The following is a 20,640-nucleotide window of genomic DNA, read 5'->3' on the forward strand; positions in this document are numbered from 1 at the left end:
CTCAGGCTTTCAAAATGAATTTCTTTCAAGCTGGTGTCAAACAGCATGTGACCTCAACAGTGCTCTCGACTGGTTCGTGATGATTCAAGCTTGGAAAAGACACTATAACTCACAATAGCTTGGTATTCCCCTACTGAGGCACCGAGCTGCTGAAGTCAGGGCAACAAGCAACTGTTTATCACTTTGATCATTTTTTACAGAGCACTATGGTCATTATGAATACCTCCATTTGAAAAAAAAGGTATTGATCTATTTATCTCAGAACCCCGGGCCAGTGCATTCCCGTCTAAATGGGTGATCTGAGGCTCGTGGTCGCACACCAGGCCAGCGAGAGTGAAAGGGATCAGTGCCACTGCTCTGTCAGCAGGACTCCTCCCACACATGCTCAGTGCTAACTACTGCTCCTCCTGGCCAACGCATGTCACTCTCGGTGTGCTGCCCCCCCCCCCCCCCCCCCCACCCCACCCCACCCCTACCTTGCTCCCTCAAGAGTCGCCCACATAAGCCTATCATAAAGGAATTCATAGTCACTCATGAGCCACTTATTGCAATTGACATAACTGGTTTTGGAGCATGACACATTGTTCTGGTTCATCACTGTGATTCACCGGGTGCTCCAATGAATTAATGTTAGAGGTAACAGATTCTTGAGAACTGGAAATTTCTCAGTGCTGTTACAAATATGAAAGTTTAGGCAGCTAAGAAAACATTTTTTTTTTCTCGCTCATGGATGTAAATACTGATGTGTTCGCATACCACCCATTGCTCTAGGTCACCTCCAAGAATGTTCACATTAAATCCATGATGCCTAAAGGCTCTACAGGATTTGCGTAAACCCTGGGATTTTTCTAAAGAATTAATTAAACTAGGGCTAAGTTTAGGTAGCTATTTCCTGTGGAACCACACTGCATTTCCTGTCGCCTCAGGTTAAGACAGTCTGTACATGCCTTTTGAGCACAATATGTACTGTTTCATAAATTAACTAGACTAAGTTGTTGTGAACTCAGTCACAACATAACCCTATCAACTCAATCACCCCATAAGTGGCTTTGAATTTCAATCAATGGTTAGGAATGCAACTAGGTAGTCTTACACAGCCTTTTACAAAGTTATGCAGTGCTTATGAGGGCCCCCAAACAGAAAGTGTTACCAAAGAAGCCGCTGAAGCAATGAGACGGTTTTGCAACCTGGTGAGGAAGGTCCATAACACGCAAGACCCCCTAAAGGAAATCGAGAGGCCCACTAAAGCAGGGAAGCTGCCCTGTGGTGGAGTCATTTCAGAGCAGCTGGGGGCAGAGGTTCATGGGCTGCGTGACGGCGGACCCCTGCCAGCCGCGTGACAAATGGCCAGCTCACCTGTTGCACCATTGCACTAATTCTGATGAGTCCATTTACTCCCCTGTCAGGGTAAAAAACTGGCCAGCTTCCACTTGAACCTGAGGGACATGCACATGGGAATGACAGGGGACAAGAACAGGCGAGGGCAGCCAGTGCCTAAACATAACACTTGTATCTGTATGACAAGCTGGGTGAGCAGTGCCAGCACAAGTAAATAACTGTCCTTTTTATCGGAGCATTTGTCCTCTCTCCACAAAATTCTATCACACCTCACATCTGCTTATTAGTCACACCCACTTCTTTGTGGAGGAAAAGTGATCTTAGGCGGAGTATGCAAAGCAGAACCTACACTTTCCAGAGTTGTCCCAATGATATCCAAATATAAGGCTGCTACATCAGCTTTGTTTACACTGAAGCAAAACAAGCCTTGCTAGTGTCATCTACACGCTAACGCTAATGCCCTTAATACAATTTCAGAGAAAACAGAGGCAACATGTACCTCGTACTGGGAAGTATATCACAGAGATGACACGCAGTTGGGCCCAAGACCTCATGCTGCCAAGTGAACATAAATAGCCCCGGCCTGGGTCTGTGGCCCTGCTTCAGCTCTAATGTCTACTGCTTCAGTGTGCAAAAGGTCAGGCGGTGTCCCAGTTTGTGTTTCTTAAACAAGGCACTGGGGGTAAGTGCCAGAACAATGTCCACACAACAGTGTTGAGAGGTGGTCAAATCAGATCCCATTTAAAGGTGGAAATAATGCCCTAGGACAAAAAATGCATTAGGAGCCTGTCCATTTAAACAGATGAGAAAACGGGAAGCCCTAGCTTGGGAACCCTTTGTAAGTTGTCCTCAGCATAAAAGGTCACCACAGGGAAATGGAGGTGGGGGTGGGGTCCTTTTACGGTACCAGTGCCATGGAGACTCAGCTGTGGAGGGGAGATGGGGGGGAGCTCCCATCAGTGTTGACCCAAGGTCTTCCTGGCCACCGTGGCTCTTCAATTTACCCTGTAGCTTCATAAGGTCTGTGCCAAACAAACGTTAGAAACGGCTGCTCTGCTAGAATTCAGGGCGCATGTGATAGCACTCCAGACCGCGAGCTGACTCAACCTGTGATCTCGTATGTCCCTATGTGACTCTCCCCGTAACCCGTACCGAAGGAGGTCACATCAGGATTAACTCTAATCCAGCTGCAAGCAGGATGAGGTGAAGCAGCCCCCAAGATGCACTTCACCACAGAGTAGGGATGGCAAGAGAACACCTCCCTTTTGCCTCCATCTGTAAGTGGCCAGGGTAATTTTGACATTTATACCAAAGCAGCATGTAAAATACTACTTAATACTGAATTTAAATATATGAGAAAATAAGAAAATATAACTCAGCTTCTGTATGTGGTAAGTTTGACATAGCAGTAACTGTCAGGGCTCCGCCCCCCTAGCTGTGGTGTTTTTGTTTTTTTCCCTGTCCATGTGCTTTTGTTTTTCCTTGTGTTCCAGCCCCGCCCCGCTCCCCGCCTGGTCCCCGCCCACCTGATTGCCCCATTACCTTCACCTGCCTGCCTGCTCACCTGCATCCCATCTCCTCATCAGTCCAGCCCTATTTCTACCCTGCTTGTTCCTGTCTTGTTTGCCAGTTCGTCTCAGTGTTTTCGTACCTGTTTCGTTCCTGCAGTTTTTTTGGATTTCTGTATTCTCCGTGCCTGACTCTGCCTGCCCTTCGTCTTCGTTTTCTGCCTGCCGTTTTGTCCCTTTGCCTGATCGTTTGCCTGCCCGGTTCCTGATCCTGCCTGCTTCTGTTATTGACCCTGCTTTTGTCCACGGACTGCCTTCCGGTTTTCGACCCTGCCTGCTTTTGGTTTCGCTACGTTCCTGCCGTCATTAATAACCCCGCCTCAACCTGAAACTCTCTTGGTCTGCGACTGAATCCCTGCCTGAGTCCTTACAGTAACATGATACGCTGCATCATAAGCATGCTCAGGAGAGGTGGCTCTGGACTGATGTTACAGCTCTGCTGACATGGATTTTGGGGCCAGCGCCTGAAATGAACAGGATGACTCTGAATAATATTTTCTACAGGGCTGAGGCCTGCAGGTGAGCAAATTTCAGTTGATATAATACTCTAAACAAAGCAAATGCCTCAAAGCACTAAGGCGATAAGTCATTGAAGTTTACTTTTTCTCCCTGGAAGTCAAGCTCTATCGCTACGGTGACACTGACTGAAAAGCGCAGTGCATTTCAACAGCCATTGTACCACGACACGATGTTCCCACATCGCTATGGACCCTTCTGCTTGTTCCCATGCCAATGTCAAATCATGTTTTGATCTTCAGGGCGATAAAATCTGTACCATTTTTTCATGACCGTGTTTGCAAGCAAGTGAACTTGCAGAGAATGTTTTAGATTCCACCTGTGCCTCTGCTGTACCATGTGCTAGGAAGAGCCAGCATGGTGTGCTGCAAATATATCTAAAGTGATCAAGATACGGTGGAAAATTTGACACGGTTTGGATTTTATGAACCAGTATCTGATTTGGCTGATGCTGTGATAAGTTCTCCCCATCTGTTGCTTTTCATTATGGCACAGAAAACCTGCAAGCTTTTCGGGTTTTTCCTCTCTTTCGTTTCTGACGTGTGTGTACATTTAATGTATTTTGCTTCCAGGGTCTGATGACATTTAGAGATATTGATAAAGGAAGAGAATGCGTCAGCCTTGATCTTCCATCTAACTTAACAGCTGAAATGGGAAAGGCCACTCTCTGTGAGCACTGGGGACATCGACTTCAAGGCAAACCGAAGGGACGATGGTTTCGATTCGCCACTTTTCATTATGAGGCTAGCCATGGTCCTAAGGGTCAGCACATCCACAGAACATTTACACTTACAGTCCGTTACAGAAGCTATACAGAATTTATAGGGCAACTAACACCACACAGTACAGAGTGGCCCATACTTTTCCTGCAACACAGTATGTGCTGTGCGAGGTCGTGACCTTGGTTTGGAAGCTAGCTCCACGGCCGCAAAGACGCAGTGTGACAGACGGTGTTTGGTGAAGTCGGCAAGGTTTTGCACGCATTGACCTGAAAAAGGAACAAAGCACAGAGACCTCACAGTGAATACCCTAGCGCATTCTTACTTCCATTCTGCTCCACCAAGGTTGGAAGAAGTTTTGAGTTACTGTTATACTGGGAGAAAAGGTGGCGTATCAGGTTAAACTATGTGGGTCAGGTGAATGCATTCTCTGTCTTCCCGTTTTGCCACAGGACACAACTGTTCGAAGCTCGTGTCCTCATGAGCATGCTACAAGCTGAGCATTCTTTTAAGACTTCTCTGAGACATCTTATTTCATATTTTCTTCCCCTCTTTGCCGCTGAAGTATTGGCAGCCATTTGCCTCAAAGCAGGACGCTATTTTCAGTTGAGAAGAGTTGAGAAGTTTGCAGAAGACTTTGAAACCATCCTGGACACCACTTTAAGCAAAGAAAAAAACAGCAAACTTTTCAGAAAGAGAAAAAGGGACAAACAAACCTTACTAAGTGCATTCATCCCTCACAAAGCATGATGGCAGGGGGGACGCATGCAGTGAGTCTAGGCTGACGCTGGCGAGGCCGAAAACGTAACAGGCTGCAACCTTAGGGCATCATCCATGACGTCTCGGCTCGATTTGGCTTTCCCTTTCCCGTACTCTCACAGCATTTGACACTGAGACAAGCAAAAGCAAGGTGGAACGACAGGGGGGAATTCTCCATGGCTAGAGCAGATTTGTAGTTTTAGCTATCAGAGCAGGGCTCCTTCTGGAGCCAGCCTACCATAACCAGACAAACAACCAGAGCAAGTGAGGAACGCAAGCCTAACCAGTGAACATTCAGCGACTACAGATGAACACTGTTTACATCCCACTGCTATTCAGACTGTAAACTCAAAAAAATGTTTATCTAAAAAGCTATGAGGAGCTGAATAAAAAGGTTTGGGATATAATGGAGGTCCCGTGTTACTCTGAGGGATAATGGGAAATTAATCTGTGTTCTACTGTAGCAACAGAGCTCCATCTGTGCCATCATGGCAGCCATTATGCTTTTCAAAACAGCAGTCAGTTGCTGCTGCACCCAAAACTGTCCATGCCTCCACTGACCCCCCCCCCCCCCCAAACACTGGCTGGAAGGGTTTAAGAGCACACAATGCAGTCAACCCTTGTGTGCTACCACCGGTGGCAGTGCTGTTCCCTGGGACGGCAATCACTCCAGCAAGCAGCTCTCTGTACTTCCTGTGGCATTGTGTGTGCAATAGCACGGTGGTTTGGTGAAGAGAGACCATCCCATCTCATTCATTTGTTTAGTTATGGCAATGATCCAGGCAGCAGGCAGCTGACAGGCTTTGCCATTCTGATGCTGAGAGTTGAACCTCATATATGCAATCTTGCTGTGTTGCATCTCTCTGGGGGGAGGGGGGTGATGCCTGTGCCTCCCTTTTCCCAACTACATGACAGGCTGTTTTGGGGGTGCGGGTGCTGAAGTGTACCCTTCAGTGAGGCATCCTCATTTCTATGACCAACATGTACCTCGCAGCAGGGTTCACAGGTGAGCGGATCCATAATGCCTACCTTGTTGAGCTCCGGAGTCTGCACACCTGCTCACGGTTTCCCTAAAGCATTGATGCCACACCATTTACACACAAACACACACACGCACATTCGCTCACACTCACACATACATACACACTAACACATGCACACACAGACACACACATATGCATTTGTGTGATTATACACGCCAGCCAACAGCCATACTGCCGTTTGTCATTGTAGATTAATGTAAGGACAAACACCAGGTGCTTCAACAAGCACTGCTGTCATTTGATCCTGTTTGCAATGCTCCCGCCCTCCCCACGATCCTCTCCCCTCCCCCAACGCCATGCTGGAAGGGCTTAGCCGTGATGTAGCTTTCAGCCACTTGCATCCCGTGCGGTTGACAATGGGCCAACACTGTGGCAGGCACAGAAAGGAGTACAGTGACCTGCGGGTATCACTGTAACTGCCTCCACCTCAACCATCAGGAGTGGAGAGAGACAAACTGGACAGAGAAAGGGCAGCTTTTCACCACGGGGCAGCTGCTCACTCTTTAGTGTGCTGTATAATCGCTTACAGCAGAAAAAAAACAGGCAGGCACTCAGCAGGAACCTCTCAAAGCCTATTATGGCCCTTTAAGATGGCTCTTCTGCACCTTTATCCCTGATCTGCAGCATTCCCACTGCCATGACAGCAACTGGGCTCTGCCTGACAAGAGGCGGGGCCTCAGAGTGACGCACATAAAGGGATTTTTTAAAGTGCAAAGGATTTTCAATGAAACACACAAACCTGTACACAAGAGTCATGACAGTTAAGGTCTTTACACATAAAGGGCGATGCAAAAAAACGATGCGAAACTGCGAAAAAATCGTCAACGAAATGAACACAATGTTAATATTGGCAATAAACGCAACGCGATTATGCGAACATTCTACAAAAATAACCATCTGACAATGGAGTTGATAAGCGACGATGAGCTGGTGCTTATTCTTTTACAAGACTAAAGGGAAAAAAGAACATTTTGGGTACATCTTATCCTGAGAAGTAGGCAAGAAAGCGGGGAGTTTCACTGCTTGGTTCAGGAGTTTAAACTCTATCACAGCCGCTTTCGGACCTACTTCACCACATTACAAAGTAGGCTACGGACCATGGACTGTACACCCACCATTTTCATTGCCAAGCTCCTCTCCTATTTTCTTCCAGACATTGTCTATAAAGGCGTTATCTTTCTAATTTTTGTTGCCCTTGTCAAACAGCGCTGTGTTTTGAAACATAAAATGAATAAGAGACTTCGCCATGCCTGCAGCAGTGTGTCGTTTCCACAACCTACGCCCTGATTGGTAGAATGCATTCCTTTCGTGGACGAAATGTTAGAAAAATCAAGCCTGTTGCGAAAAAACTAAATGTTGCTCTTTCACACACGAGCATTCGTCTTTGATGTGAAAGTGTTCATTTACAGGATAGACATTCGAAAAAATATATTGACGCACAAAAAAATCGATGCCTAGAGTAGACACGGATGCCTAGAGTAGACACGGATATTTGCTAACATGCAAGCATTGACTCCCATTAGGTTATCAAGAGTTGAGAGGTAAATAAAAACACAAAGCCCTATAGATCACCCATGGTCCCCATCAGGAATGTCACGTCACAATCCTTTTTGCTCCATATACTTAGTGCAACTCCAGTACAAACTGCAGTCTTCTCTCTCTGCCCTGTCCTACAGATACACTTGCACACATTTTCTTTTTTGCAGAGAGAGCCGTAATGGAGGATTTTAGGCAGGAAACCGGGCCAATACGCGGATTGATCGGCTGGGGACTGAGCCAAAATGGGGCCCATCTTTGGCACAGCTGCCTGGGAAAATAGCATTCCCGGGTCCATGCTCCACCACAAAAAGCAGGAGCTGGGATCGACAGCTTCCACTCTAGGGCACTGCCATGCAGACGGCCACACGGCGCCCCACTTGCACACCTATGTTTTGGAGAAAGTGGAGAACACTCCCCCAACAGGCGTTTGGTCCTCATGCTTTACTGCAGGATGAAACAAAGACAGAACTGCGGGGGGAGCACTGGGTACGCTCTCTGACAGTCAGTTTCTGGGCTCTGGATGGTGGCGTGGCTGCACAGTGGTGCCACACACGTGGGTCTACAGCACCTTTGGATGCGCCAACTCTTTTGTCTGGCAAATGGAGCACCTCTCTTTTAAGGCCCTGCTCTCCAAAACTGTGGCATCCACTGTGGCAGGGTGACTGGGACTGAACAGGGACAATCTGGAATTCCATTTCATCATTGATGAGCGTAAAGGAAACAGGAACAGCTTTGTATTCATTTCGCTGATATCACTCCTATTTCAAAACCTGTAGCAGGAGAACACGTCCTGTGAAGCAAAAAATAGTGCACAGAAGCACTAAAATGTATACTATATTGCTTAGAAATGGAAACCTATGGACGTTTGGCAAGTTCACAGTGTAGTGGATGCATCAAAATGATACAATATGCTTTATTCCACTCCTGAAAAAAATGTAAAATATTCAGTACAGAAACATTCCTCTGGATGCTTCTGTACACACATTTCATTTCAAATAAAAATGGGTACGCTGCTTGGGGTGGAGGTTGGGGATTGGGGCCTGTGACCAGAAAGCTCTGTAGCCTGTAATGCTGTACACCGCAGGGAGTGGTGCAGGGAGGTTAAGTAATCGTCCGATTTATTTCCTCTTTTCTCCCATTTCAGCATCCAGTTTGGTCCTGTCAGGTCCATTCGGACAGTAAATCCCTCACTCTCTGAAACATCAATGGGCACCCTGCCCTCGCCAAAGCAGGAGGACTTCTCCATGTACTTGGCACACTTTACAGATTTCCTACTGCCCGCACCAGGTGATGTGTAAAACGCTTCCTTTTTTCCCTAGTTTTACAAGATGTATAATCATCGGAAATGCCGGAAAGAGGACCTAGCTCTGCACCGAGAACACTGGGGGATAAACTGTGTGATTTATTTATCAGAGAGGGAGTGAAGAAACAAATGGCTTTAACAGTGGTGAGGCCACAGCACCATTTTTCTAGCGCGTAGCAGAAACATGCATTAAGCCAAAGGACAACAGAGAGAGAATTGTTTCTACATTTCGATCACTTGCTGGAAATAAATGTGAATAGATATCCTAGTCTGTGACAAACCTTGAGAAAAGCCAGCGCTACAGAGAAGGAGGCAACTCTAAATCTCCCTTCAACATCAAGTGTACCAGTGGGTCACTTATACAGGTGTATCCCTCCTCTGTTTTTCTCTGGCCCTTAAGGATGTCAAGGAAGCCTCAGCAGTCATTTCTGCAGAGATACTTCGCAGTGACAGTAAAATTATCACTAAAATGAACGGAGAATTTCACTTCCGACACCAGTGTGATGTAGCCACCTCGGTACGCTGTGTGACAGTACAAACGAAGACAAGCACTCTGGGTCATTCTGATCTGCTCTTGCAAGTGATGATGATGTGGTTGAGTCTACTCTATAATCCTCACCCCCACGCTGGACTCCCACGGATATCAACATCATGTGTTTCCAATGATATCATCTCCCAAAAAAAAAAACGAAAAAAACACAGAATATTAAGTTGTGCTGGTTAACCATCCTCTGTGTTAGGTGATGTCTCTGAGTGCGAGAGGCACAGGCAGACACAATCAAGGGAGGCGCCAGGTGCCGATCAGCGTATCTGTGACAGGAATCTGCCCCCTCCCTGAAGCACAGCTGCCCATGTAGCCTGCCGCCTAATCCCGACTAAACCGGAGCCCCTGAACACGTGTGGGGGACGGTGGCCTCTCTCCAAGATATCCAGGCTGTTCCGGCGCGTGACCATTCCAGATGTTGATTCTAAGGACACATGAGGGGATGTGTGTGATGGGAGTCTAATCTGAACGGGGCCCGGCCGGTGTTCACCCCTTTGTTTTGATTTTCAGCCAAATCGCTTTCTTCACCGACAGGGCAGACAGAGACACTTTAAACACTAGCAGTGAGGGTTGTACAGCGAATGGTCTTTTACCAATGCCCATAGAAAGCAACAGCACTAACCACTTTTCCAACAGAGAGCCATTTTACAATTCTGACAAGCTATGAGTGCATACTTGTCTAGCAGACTGTAAATCAAAGATCTTTTTATCAAGCTAAGTATGTCTCCAGAAATATTTGTTGAGTTTTTACTAATAGATTGTCTGCCATATTTCAAAAGAAGGTTTGTACCTCCCCCTCCCAGAGTAGCTTAAGTAAAGTGTAAATATTTCAACTTTTGTGCCTCCTTCGCTCCTTTCAGCACCTTCATGTCCGTTGGCCTAGCTCTGCACCAGCCTGCTTCTACCCCTCCATTAGACAGCGATGGTGCAATGTCGGAACACCACTTATTCATGGAAAGCCCATCTCACAAGTCATTCCCATTTTGCTTACTCGCCTTACTACCCCACAAAATATTGATCGTAAAGGGAGGCAGGCATATATCTTATGAGGAGTGGATTCTCAAAACTTCCCACAACACAAACAGGCAAGGTTTGAAGCATCATGAAGATCACTCATTTGCCTCTGCTGCAGTCAACAGTTTGGTGTATTCGCAGCACAGGGTAAAGCATGACCATCTGAAACAATCACTCTGGTACTGCGCCCACCCAAAGTCACTCGAGACACTGCCCAAAGGTGCAGAACCGGAGCCATCAACAGAGGCAGATGAATCACTGTCCCATCAGAGCCTAAAACAACGGGTCATGTCAAATACCCCCCTAGTCCAAGAGCTTCTAACAACCAAATGACATTTCTGAAAAAATTTAACGATAAAAAGACATTTTAAAAGGTGCATTCTGAGCTGTTATGGATACATGTTTATAAATGCAATTACCTGAGTGAAGATCAAGGAAGGAATCTGCAAAGCATTTAGCTTCAAACGAATCCAAGCCTGTTTATCTGCCATAGAAAGCAAGAGGCAGTCATGCAGACCTGCAAAATGACAGGTGTGGGGAGTTTTCCAGTTTTTTACCAGTCAGTGTACAGTGTGTACACAATAACCCGAGTTTGCATTTTCATGTCCAAGAGGCAGAGAGAGAGGAGACAGCGTGTGTGTATGCGCTGTGTATGCGGAGGTCAAATGTTGCCAGACACATTCACTGAGCACACCACGTATGTACTTGGGGGGACAACGTTTCCACTAAAGCAAAAGTGAAGTGTTCCTCATGCCTATATCCATCAATAATACAACCATGCTGACAGGCATGTATCTGCAGGAGCACTGACATTACCCCTGGGGCCAGACTCACAGCCCTACATGCCTATCAAAATAAGTACCAGCAAAAGTGGCCGTGAGACAGCTTCATGCAGTGTGAGCACTAATGGATGCACTAGTCAGCATGCCAAACCCAGACTGGCTTGCTAATGTCTCTCAGTATGTTCCAGGTCCCATGATCAGGGTTACAGGACTCGAGTGTGAGGAGCTTCAAGAATCTCCTCTCCTGCATCAGTGCTGTTCGGCGCCGAGCCAGGTTTCTTTCTAAGGGAGCTGTCCCGGTGCTGCCACTCACACAATTGCTAAAACTGCGCTAACCACCATTTCCACCCGCCACCAGCCACTCCACCACTTTTCATTCCCCCTTTTCTTATATGCCATTATGAAACCAGCGGAGGAGTTTGTACATACTACCCTGAGAGGCAAGGCTTTTCGCAGACACAACCTCAACTCACAAGTGGTGAAGACTCTTTGTCAAAACACGTTGAAAGACAAATCCTCACATTCAGTGAAAAGAGCATAAAGGACAAATAACGCCTAAAGGAAAGGAAAAGAAAAGCCACTTGGGTGACACAAATTCTGAACCTTTCATGCAAAGTACAGTGTGACCCTTACTGGCAAGCTCACCTGATGACAATTTGAATGATTTGCACCCATACTTCATTTTCCAAAACTGGTATCTCAGGTTTAAGAGAAGCAAAATTACAGTGCAGCAGACAAAAAGGGGTCTTGATCCCCCCTGAAGTGCTAATATACAGAAAAATAAACAGAGGACAGGGATCATAAATGCAGGGCTCAGAAAAAGACCAACCAAGGGGGTTAAATATGCAAAAGCCATCCAACTGGCCACCTTTCAAGTGATCATCAATGATATAGTGTCAGGTGTCAACAGGCTTTCTGTATGTTAAGCAGCATTCAAGGACATTAGCCTTTCCTGAGGGGCATCTATTGCTGGAGAATGCGAATACCCCAACACACACACACAAACACACACACATACACACACAAGTGCACATTTACACACAGACTCTCGCAGTCAAAAATCCCACAGGTGTGCTATGTGAAGACAGCAATCAAAACATGTTGACAAATGGAGACAAATTCACGCCAGAAGCATCAACAAACAGAAAAGTTGTGCAGTTGAGTTTCCTGTTTCCTCCATGCGGGACCTCTCTGTGGCTGCCAGTGTGGCACTAATCGGATGAGTGAAATCTTCAGCAATCCTTAGTACAGCCACCCACAGACTGCAACAATGACTCCTTCCACCACTACCATTTTTCTTTTTCTATTCTATGGCACAGCCTCGGCCAGCCTTCGACCAGCGTGGAAATTCATGTGGTTTCACACATTCGAGAGAACACAGCAGTGTTAACATACAACACAACGTAAATCAAACACAAAACATAGGGCAATGAAACAGAAAGCAATCAACAGAAAAAAAGAACACAATGTACAACAGCAGGTCAAAGGAAAAGTGCAAAACACTGGGCGATTACCCTTAAAGTCTGGCGGGAGCTGCAGTTACTAACTACACACATCTTTCATGTCCATGCTTGAATCAGATTTTCGGTTTGTGTGAAGACCTGGGGAATTCACACTCCATTCCATGTTAGTTCTGCAAGTCAGTCATGCCTTCAACATCTTATTGTAAGCAGTACAGGAGCTCGCATGCTTCCCCGATCGTCCAAGAATAATGCACATTTGTCACAGAACTGCCCTGACAAAAGGAATCTTTGGTTCACACTGACCTTTGTGTGAGGGAGCACTAGAAACATTAATATAACATTTTTTGCAGCATCACTCCACTTGAGTCACGGGTTTCCCAATTCTGCGACAGCAGGAGAGAGGGTATATGCGCTACACATTATAATGCCATGTAAATGCGCAACACATTACAGTGCTACCTATATGCCCAACGCATTACAGTGCTAAATGCGCAAGACATTACACTACAGTGTACAGTGCCACCATCTCTGCATTCAATTGTTGATCAGACCATGATGCACTACTCTCCATCCAAAACACAATGGCATTTCAATTAGGAAGCCAAACAACATCCACAGCGTATTTCACTCTTCAAATTTAGTACCTTTATGGAAATACAACCCAACTGAATATGAGCTGGTAGAAACTGTACCGTCATATAGCCTAACATGAACATGACTAATTTGTATCCAGTATAAATGTGACTGACTCTGACAGTGTATGTCAATTCACCACAAAGATGGAAGGGTTTTCCAAAACAATGCTGTGCTAGAGGTTTACTGGGGAAGCCTCTATTGAGACAGTTCATTGCAAATAAATATATAAGCCATGAACAAGCAGGAGGAGGAGGAGACAGGTCATAGCAGTGAACACTGGAAATTTAATAGGGCGTTTAAAAATACTGCCCCCATTTTCTCACCAGGATTAATATAACTACAAACTCTGCAAACTCTCTCTTTCTCTGTCTCTCTCTGTCTCTCTCTCTCCCTCCCTCCCTCATCCTCTATTTCTCCATGTCCTTTCATTCCACTCACCATTTCCAGCCTGACTTTGGTGATGTGTAATTATTCTGATGCAATACCGCAGGCTTCTATTTCAGGCTCGCCCCTACCAACAAGGAGGTCTTATTTGGCCTTGTAAATTCAGCTATTATGTGTTAAAAATAGGGCTCTGGTGTAAGCAGTGGGCTTAAAATTAAAAGCAAAAAAAAAGATCAAGAGGCAGAGAATTTAAGGGCTGCCAAACCCTCAGCTTCTGGAATTTGTCCATAAAAATGTACTTCCTAAAACATTAAAGAATACAAAAGAGTGTGCTAAAACTGTGAGTGTCTACACCAAAAAGACCCCTTTGTTACGGCATCAGTTTTGAGCTGTTCAAGTAAGTAACTGAGGCTTTGCCAAATAAGAATTAGGTTTTCTAACTAAAGCTGTATTTATGCAATCCTCCTTGTTACCATTCTTTCTTTGGTCTAGAGGTGACCTCCTCTACTAGAGACAGCGTGCACTCTTGACCCTGTTACCACAAGTTCTACTATAATCAAGGGGAATATGCTGTAAAACTGAATTTCTTCCAACATTCTACAGACCCAAATTTGGCTATTTTTGTTTCCTTTGGTGGTTAGGGCCCAAGTTCTGGCTGTGCTCAGACCCTCTGTTGTTATTTTAGGTCTGATGTATTTTTTCCTGTCCTAATAGGTAAAAATGGCTGTTAAACTAGGGCCACTACATTTCCACCGTCAACAGTGACATTGCAGAAGGGGCATCACATCACACAAGGAATTCACATTTTGAAACAGAACTGGACATTTCGAAACAGTTTCAGGCAGTAAACCGAGAATCAAGAGTTTGTATGGTGATGCAATTTGATGCATGGCAACTGGTTTAAGTTAAAAACATGGTCAATCATATAAATAAACAAAACGAGGGGGTGTGTATACATAGACTGATAGCTACACTCCACAGAAGGCCTCAATTTAGCAGCCACAGCGTGTCTGCCTGTGCAGGCTGTGTTCAACATGTGCTACAGCGTGACAACAAAGTCACCGTCCTTAACTAAATTCTTACAAACATAAAGCAATTTGATTTTAACTTTAGCTGCTTACATCAGGTGCATCTCCATGACAATTACCACTGTGTAGGCGACAAAGCTGTGGTACCATAACAGCATAATCATTAACGCATCCGGTGTGACAAGGGCGGCTACACTAGGTGCTTTGCTGGTTTGTGTTCTCCTATGTGCACTGTGATGATCAGGATTATTTCAGAACCAATTTTGTTTATGTTGGGACAGAGAGCTAATGGGCTATCATCTGTGGGAAAAGTACAGCAGATGGCCACCATTTTGGCCACCATATCCTTTGCCATTTTTGAAGCTATCTACACCATAACTTTGCATACATATTTTCTTCATGACAAAGATGGTAATCTGTAAATAATTGGTTAATATGTCTCACAACGTGATGGCCATACCGGATCCTGCATTTACTTTAGCATTTAAAGAAACGTTCAACTGTTGTTTCCACAACTGATTGAAATGTACATGAACTGTTTTCTATCAATGATATCAAAAGGCAGCTACTAAAAACTTAATACTGTCAAATGAATTCACAACACTAAGGACAAGAGAGAGGCTGGGTAATGAGAACAAGAAGGTGAAAAAAGTCAAACGAAAGCGGCGAAGCAGAAAAGGATCTTATTTCCCCATAGGTGTAATCTTGCAAGAGGAGGTTACATTCTTTAACATAGGCTGGAAATAATTTCAAGTAAAACATTCATAAAATAATAAAATATAAATATTTGTGACTCCAAACTCACTTACACATGAAGTGATAACTTTATTGTATTTCCTTGTACAAAACTATTCATCATTTTTTACTTCTATTTAAACATTCCTTTTGCTGCAAATCCCTACATAATTCACAAAATATTCTCATTTCCTTTCATTCTTATTTCCATTCAATACCTCTACCCTATGTACTGTGAGGGAAAAAAAAGATTTACACAGAGGACTTACAAACCATCATGATCAAAATCTTCAATAAAAGTGAAAAAATACAAAAGCACTGATCCATAACTCCCCAGAGATACTCTATTTTCATTTTGCTAAATAAATAAAAACAATCCTCACCACAATATCACTGTGCCAAGAAGCATGAGGCGGATTCCCACTTGTTAACTACTCGCCCTCAGACAGTGCACCAAGCCTGGCAAATATATAAGCCATAAACAAGGAACCAAGCGTGTCCGTGTCCAATAAAGAACAGTGGAAAGTCTACTCCTGCTTCAGGAAGGTAATATTAGAACCAGTGGTGTTAATAAGAGTGAAGTGTGAGCACATAAAACCAGTTTCTCTCAGCTCTCCAATCCAATAAAGTGTGTTTTACATCTATTTATTTTTCTCGTTCTTTGCAAGGAGATGGCCATCGGGGACCCAGCCAGGGCCTTCACAAGACCTGCTCCTGGCTGAAAACTATCACCGGTGGCCATCAGTGGGGGAAACCACAGGTATGCAATGGGGTGGACCGCCTGAAAAGAACCTCCCCTGAAGCAGCACCGAAAACACTGGGGCGCCGGCATTTACGCAGCCAAAGCTGCAGGCTCGGGCCCACGAGGAGCTGCAGCGCCGGCATGCACCGATTTGTTATCTTAAAGAGACCACAGCTCTGGCGGCTCCTGCAGCGCGGATCGAGCCACGTACCGATAACTGAGATCCCATTCCACAGGACAGCATGCTTATCAATGCCAGAGCCTCTAGCAGGGACTCAAAGAGGCAGCTCACTGTTTGGCGACTTGTTCACGACAGCATATTCTATTTCTGCTCCAAAATCCACTCAGAGGGAACTGTTGACAGAGCGGCCCCATGTTTTGTTAACAAATTTTCACGGATCCCTGGGGCACTAATATAAAATCAATAAGCTGAAGGCTTCTTAGCACAGGGAGGCAAAGAGAAAACACAAAACTAAACTAATTATCAGGACAGCGTGTTATTTTCAGTGGGAGCTATTTGAAAAAGTAGAATAAACTGATTAGGAGAGCGCCACTGATACACTGCAGCGTTCGCCTTAATTGAGCTCAGATGACCTGATGTCAGAGACAACAACTTCCCTCCAAGTAAAATGAAAACCTGGCAAGAAAAAAGGGGTTCTTATTTATATCTGCAGAATGAGATTAGGGAGAAATGGAGCTCATTAAGCTGGGGTCGTGACCTTTGTGCTCCGCCTTGTTTCCAGAGGTGTTTAAGTCTTCAAGAAATTGCTTCTGAATGCATTTTTTCATCACATTTTAAATGGGAGCGGAGATTGTTGGACGTGGATGGGAAACTCATAAAGACCTGCTCATTTCAAGATGAGATTTCCTGTCTTTTCAGTTACCTTCCCACTCAGTCTTTTCGTCTCCTGATCATAATGATAGGTTTTCCAACAGAAGCAGAAAGGACCGTAAAAAGATGCAAATAAACTACAGACACACATATTTAATAGTAGGTTTGCAGCAATGCAGCACAAAGGCAAGGGAAATAAAATTAATGAATTGAAAAGTGTTTTATCTTGGGCCATTTTTGCCTGTTTGCACAGTTAATTTTTAGTATGTACTTTATTATCACTTGCTGTTTTTCTGTTTGATATTGTACTGAAGTTTTACACTCCAAATTATGATGTAGATACTGTGAGCTAATTCTAAGATCAAGATGCAATATTCAAAATTTGCCCGTAACTGTAGGAACCAATGGACATGTCTTTCTTCTTTTCTTTTAGTTTTTACACAAAATGTTCCATTAAGTTCCCCAGCGTCCAAGTTCATTATGTTGCACAAATATTGCAAATAACACTTAAATTCCTCACTCAAAGTTTAGGTCAAAGTGCATTCCGGTTAAATTGAGTCTGGGTCTAAAGAAAATTAATGCACTGATCTGGAATGTCTGAAGAGGCTGACTGTCATCTCTGACATAGCGATTACTGAGATTAACACTGTTGCAGATGGAGATTTGCAAACTGTCCTTATAGAACACATACTGCCCTACATGTTTTGACAGTAAGTAGCATTTTATTGATGGAGCAATTGCTTGGCCAACCTCACCTTGAGATGCAGCACGAATCAAACAATATCAAACACAGCAAGAAGCAAATGTACTCCTACGGTGAACAGTTCTTGCCCATAGTTACAGTGGATATCAAAGAATTAGTCTCAGCCTGACTGTTCAGGAATGAGCAGACAGGGTTAACCACCCAGCCTGTTCTCTCCAGACTCTGACATCATAATACAGTGAATTCAGTTCAGGACATCAGCTGCACAGCCTGGTTATATAACTGAACTCTTTTTCACATTTTTAGAGTATCCAGCAGTGCTGTCCCTCCAGAGCAGGGGCAGCATGGCGAGCTGCTGGGAAAGGCTAGGGAAGGTCACCTCTACCCTCCAAACTAGCCTCGGTCGTCCAAACCTGGTAAAAAAGTTGGAGAGACAGACAGCTCCAGCATGACAGGGGGGCTAAAAGACCTCCAGCCAATCTCCCGAACTTCTATCCAGGACAAAAAGGCAGCTTGCTGATTTGAACACCTTTTCTATTTCAATCTGTTGCCATTGAAAAGCAGCAATTATACACGTGGCAGCCAGTGCTATCAGCCAAACAAATTCATGTTATGTGCTTGGGGCATCCTTGGAACCAGACTGTAGCAATGTGTAATGGTGTATGCCACAAAAAAGAAAAAATGTTTACAGTGTCTGATTAGGCCTGCTTTTGTCAAGGTTTAATAATCTACAGAACTATGGCATACAGACCGCAAAGCATTATGTAATAAACAAATGGATAATGATTAATTTACTTAGAGCTGACTTTTGGAAAGAAGCCAATCTGAAAGTAAATGCCTTAGAGCCAATACCGCCTGTTTTATCAGGTGTAAACTTTTTAAACAAAAGTATTTTTTGTCTCCTACTGGGTGCTCGTCCTTCTTTCTGACAACTGGTGTAAATAGCCAAAAGAAAACATTCTTTGCTTTCTGCATCCTCAGCAACTTTGCAAATTTGGATACAATATTTTTTTTTTCAAGGCCAAGTCAATTCATACAGCGTATTATTTTGATTTTATAACTTTTCTCTACTTTAAATTCAGTATGTTCAGTGTAAACACTCTAAAATACCCACAGTGATTCTTAATTTCAGGGCTTTTTATAATTTTCACTTTACTTAAATTGAATGGTATTAACAGAAAGAGTGGTCAATAATGTCATGTACACAAAAGTAAATGTGAATGACTACATTAAACAACACACAATTTCAGAGATCAATCTACCACGAAATGCACCTGCCCTTTGGAGGGCTCCTCGGGTTTCTCTGAAGCTCTGCTCCTTCCTTTAAAATCTCATTCGCACACAGAAAAAGACATGTTCGCATTCCGACAGTTAAATGTGCTTTGATGGTATGTGACACATCAAATCAAAACAACGTCTCGCGTAGACCCACGTTCATAGTAACCTCTTTGAGACCTGACCCCACGTTCAAAACCCTCAGAGTTCACTAAATAATTCAGCGGAATTCAGAAGCGATATTATTCATTCTTGCGTGAGACTGCGAAGTCCGAAATAATTCAGTTTTTACATGAGAAAAACAAACAACTATGAAGTGTCTGGAGAAGACCCCAACAATAATGTCCACCCTGCACGGCATTTTGATATTTTTTACGTTGACACGATGAGATCATGAATGAAGGTACCTCATTCCAGACCACTGTAGCCAAGTAGTGCAGCTAGCAACAACTAGACCACATTGCTATATTTGTAAATGCATGATATGAAGGGAATATGTAACTTGAAAATCCTCCAGGAGTTTGTGTTGACATCGAACATAATAATATCCAGCGGGATAACGATGTTTACAAACTTACCTGCGCAAAATGAACAGAGACTGTGCCCTACTAAATGAACTGCTTATATTAGCAATCCAATACAGAAGTACATTTTGTTAAAAATATTATATTAGAAAAAGTATTGCGTCAGAAATATGTCCTCGCATGATATACTGTCCAATAGCTAGCTAGCAAGCATATTAAGCAGTGTGAGAGGGAGTCCTAGCTCGCACAGTGATAATTACCCAGACGACGTCCATGGCATGGTACTGGTCAAAATAATAATCATCAAGCGACAGCATAATCGAAATTAAGTGAACATACTAACGAATAGTGTTTTAGCAAATTATTTGCACAAGGGGACCCAGCGGCAGGCTGCAAGTAGTGCTTTACTGTTAGGCATCTGTCAAAAACACGTAGCTAGCGTACTCTGACGCTGGCTAACTCGGATACATTAGCCAAATCAACAAACGCAAAATGCAAGCTGCATTGTAAACATATGGTTGTGCATGCATTCAAGTAACACTCACCGTATCGTTCGTAGGTATTTCTAGGTCGAAATATGTTTAAGACAGAAATGATGAGAAGAAGTCCAAGCGGTCACCGTATCCAGCTCAAGTGTAGTAGCTAGCTAGTTATAGCACGGGGATATTCGAGCTAAATTCTCCGCAGGGCGCAGCGTGCTGTCAAATTAATATTTCATGGAGTTCCTGTTTAACTCGTAAACGAAGTCACTGCATGTTCGTTATTTAGATTACTCTTGGTGTTTGAAAAAAAAATGTGCTCCGGTCGTGTTCGTCGGCTGCCACGACAAGGAATGAAATCAACAGAAATACTACAATTGCTCCTCCCTCCCCTCGCGTATGTACAGTATGTGGGCGCGCGCTACTCGAGGCCTATATAAAAAGAATTTAATCAAACTATCTACTGCTCTCTACAGGGCTAACATAGTAAAATACGTATCACAGATTAGGTATTTATGACGAAAATGCCGTCGGGATTATGTAAATACTGTACTTGTTTTCACCCCCATGTACGTATATAGATAAATATATGCAGCCAGATTACTATTTTCAGTAATCTGTATGAACTGTATTAATTTCAAGGAAGTTGTTTTATGACGTGAGAAACTAAAAAAGCCTTGTATTGATGTCTCTTGTATTTTTAGTAAAATGAGC

The 20,640-nt window shown here is 44.1% G+C and overlaps 1 protein-coding gene across 2 annotated transcripts in view; it reads right to left on the reverse strand.

Moving 5' to 3' along the window:
* The window catches only part of LOC118773764 (thyroid hormone receptor alpha-B), a 96,820-nt gene extending 76,502 nt beyond the window's left edge, over positions 1-20,318 (reverse strand). For both annotated transcript variants that reach the window (XM_036522842.1, XM_036522849.1), the window contains exon 1: positions 19,993-20,318. The gene's annotated coding sequence lies outside the window, so the exon portion shown is untranslated. The remainder of the gene's footprint in view (positions 1-19,992) is intronic.
* Positions 20,319-20,640: the final 322 nt, after the last annotated feature.

The sequence above is a fragment of the Megalops cyprinoides genome, chromosome 1 (genome assembly GCF_013368585.1).
Source record: "Megalops cyprinoides isolate fMegCyp1 chromosome 1, fMegCyp1.pri, whole genome shotgun sequence".
NCBI lineage: Eukaryota > Metazoa > Chordata > Actinopteri > Elopiformes > Megalopidae > Megalops > Megalops cyprinoides.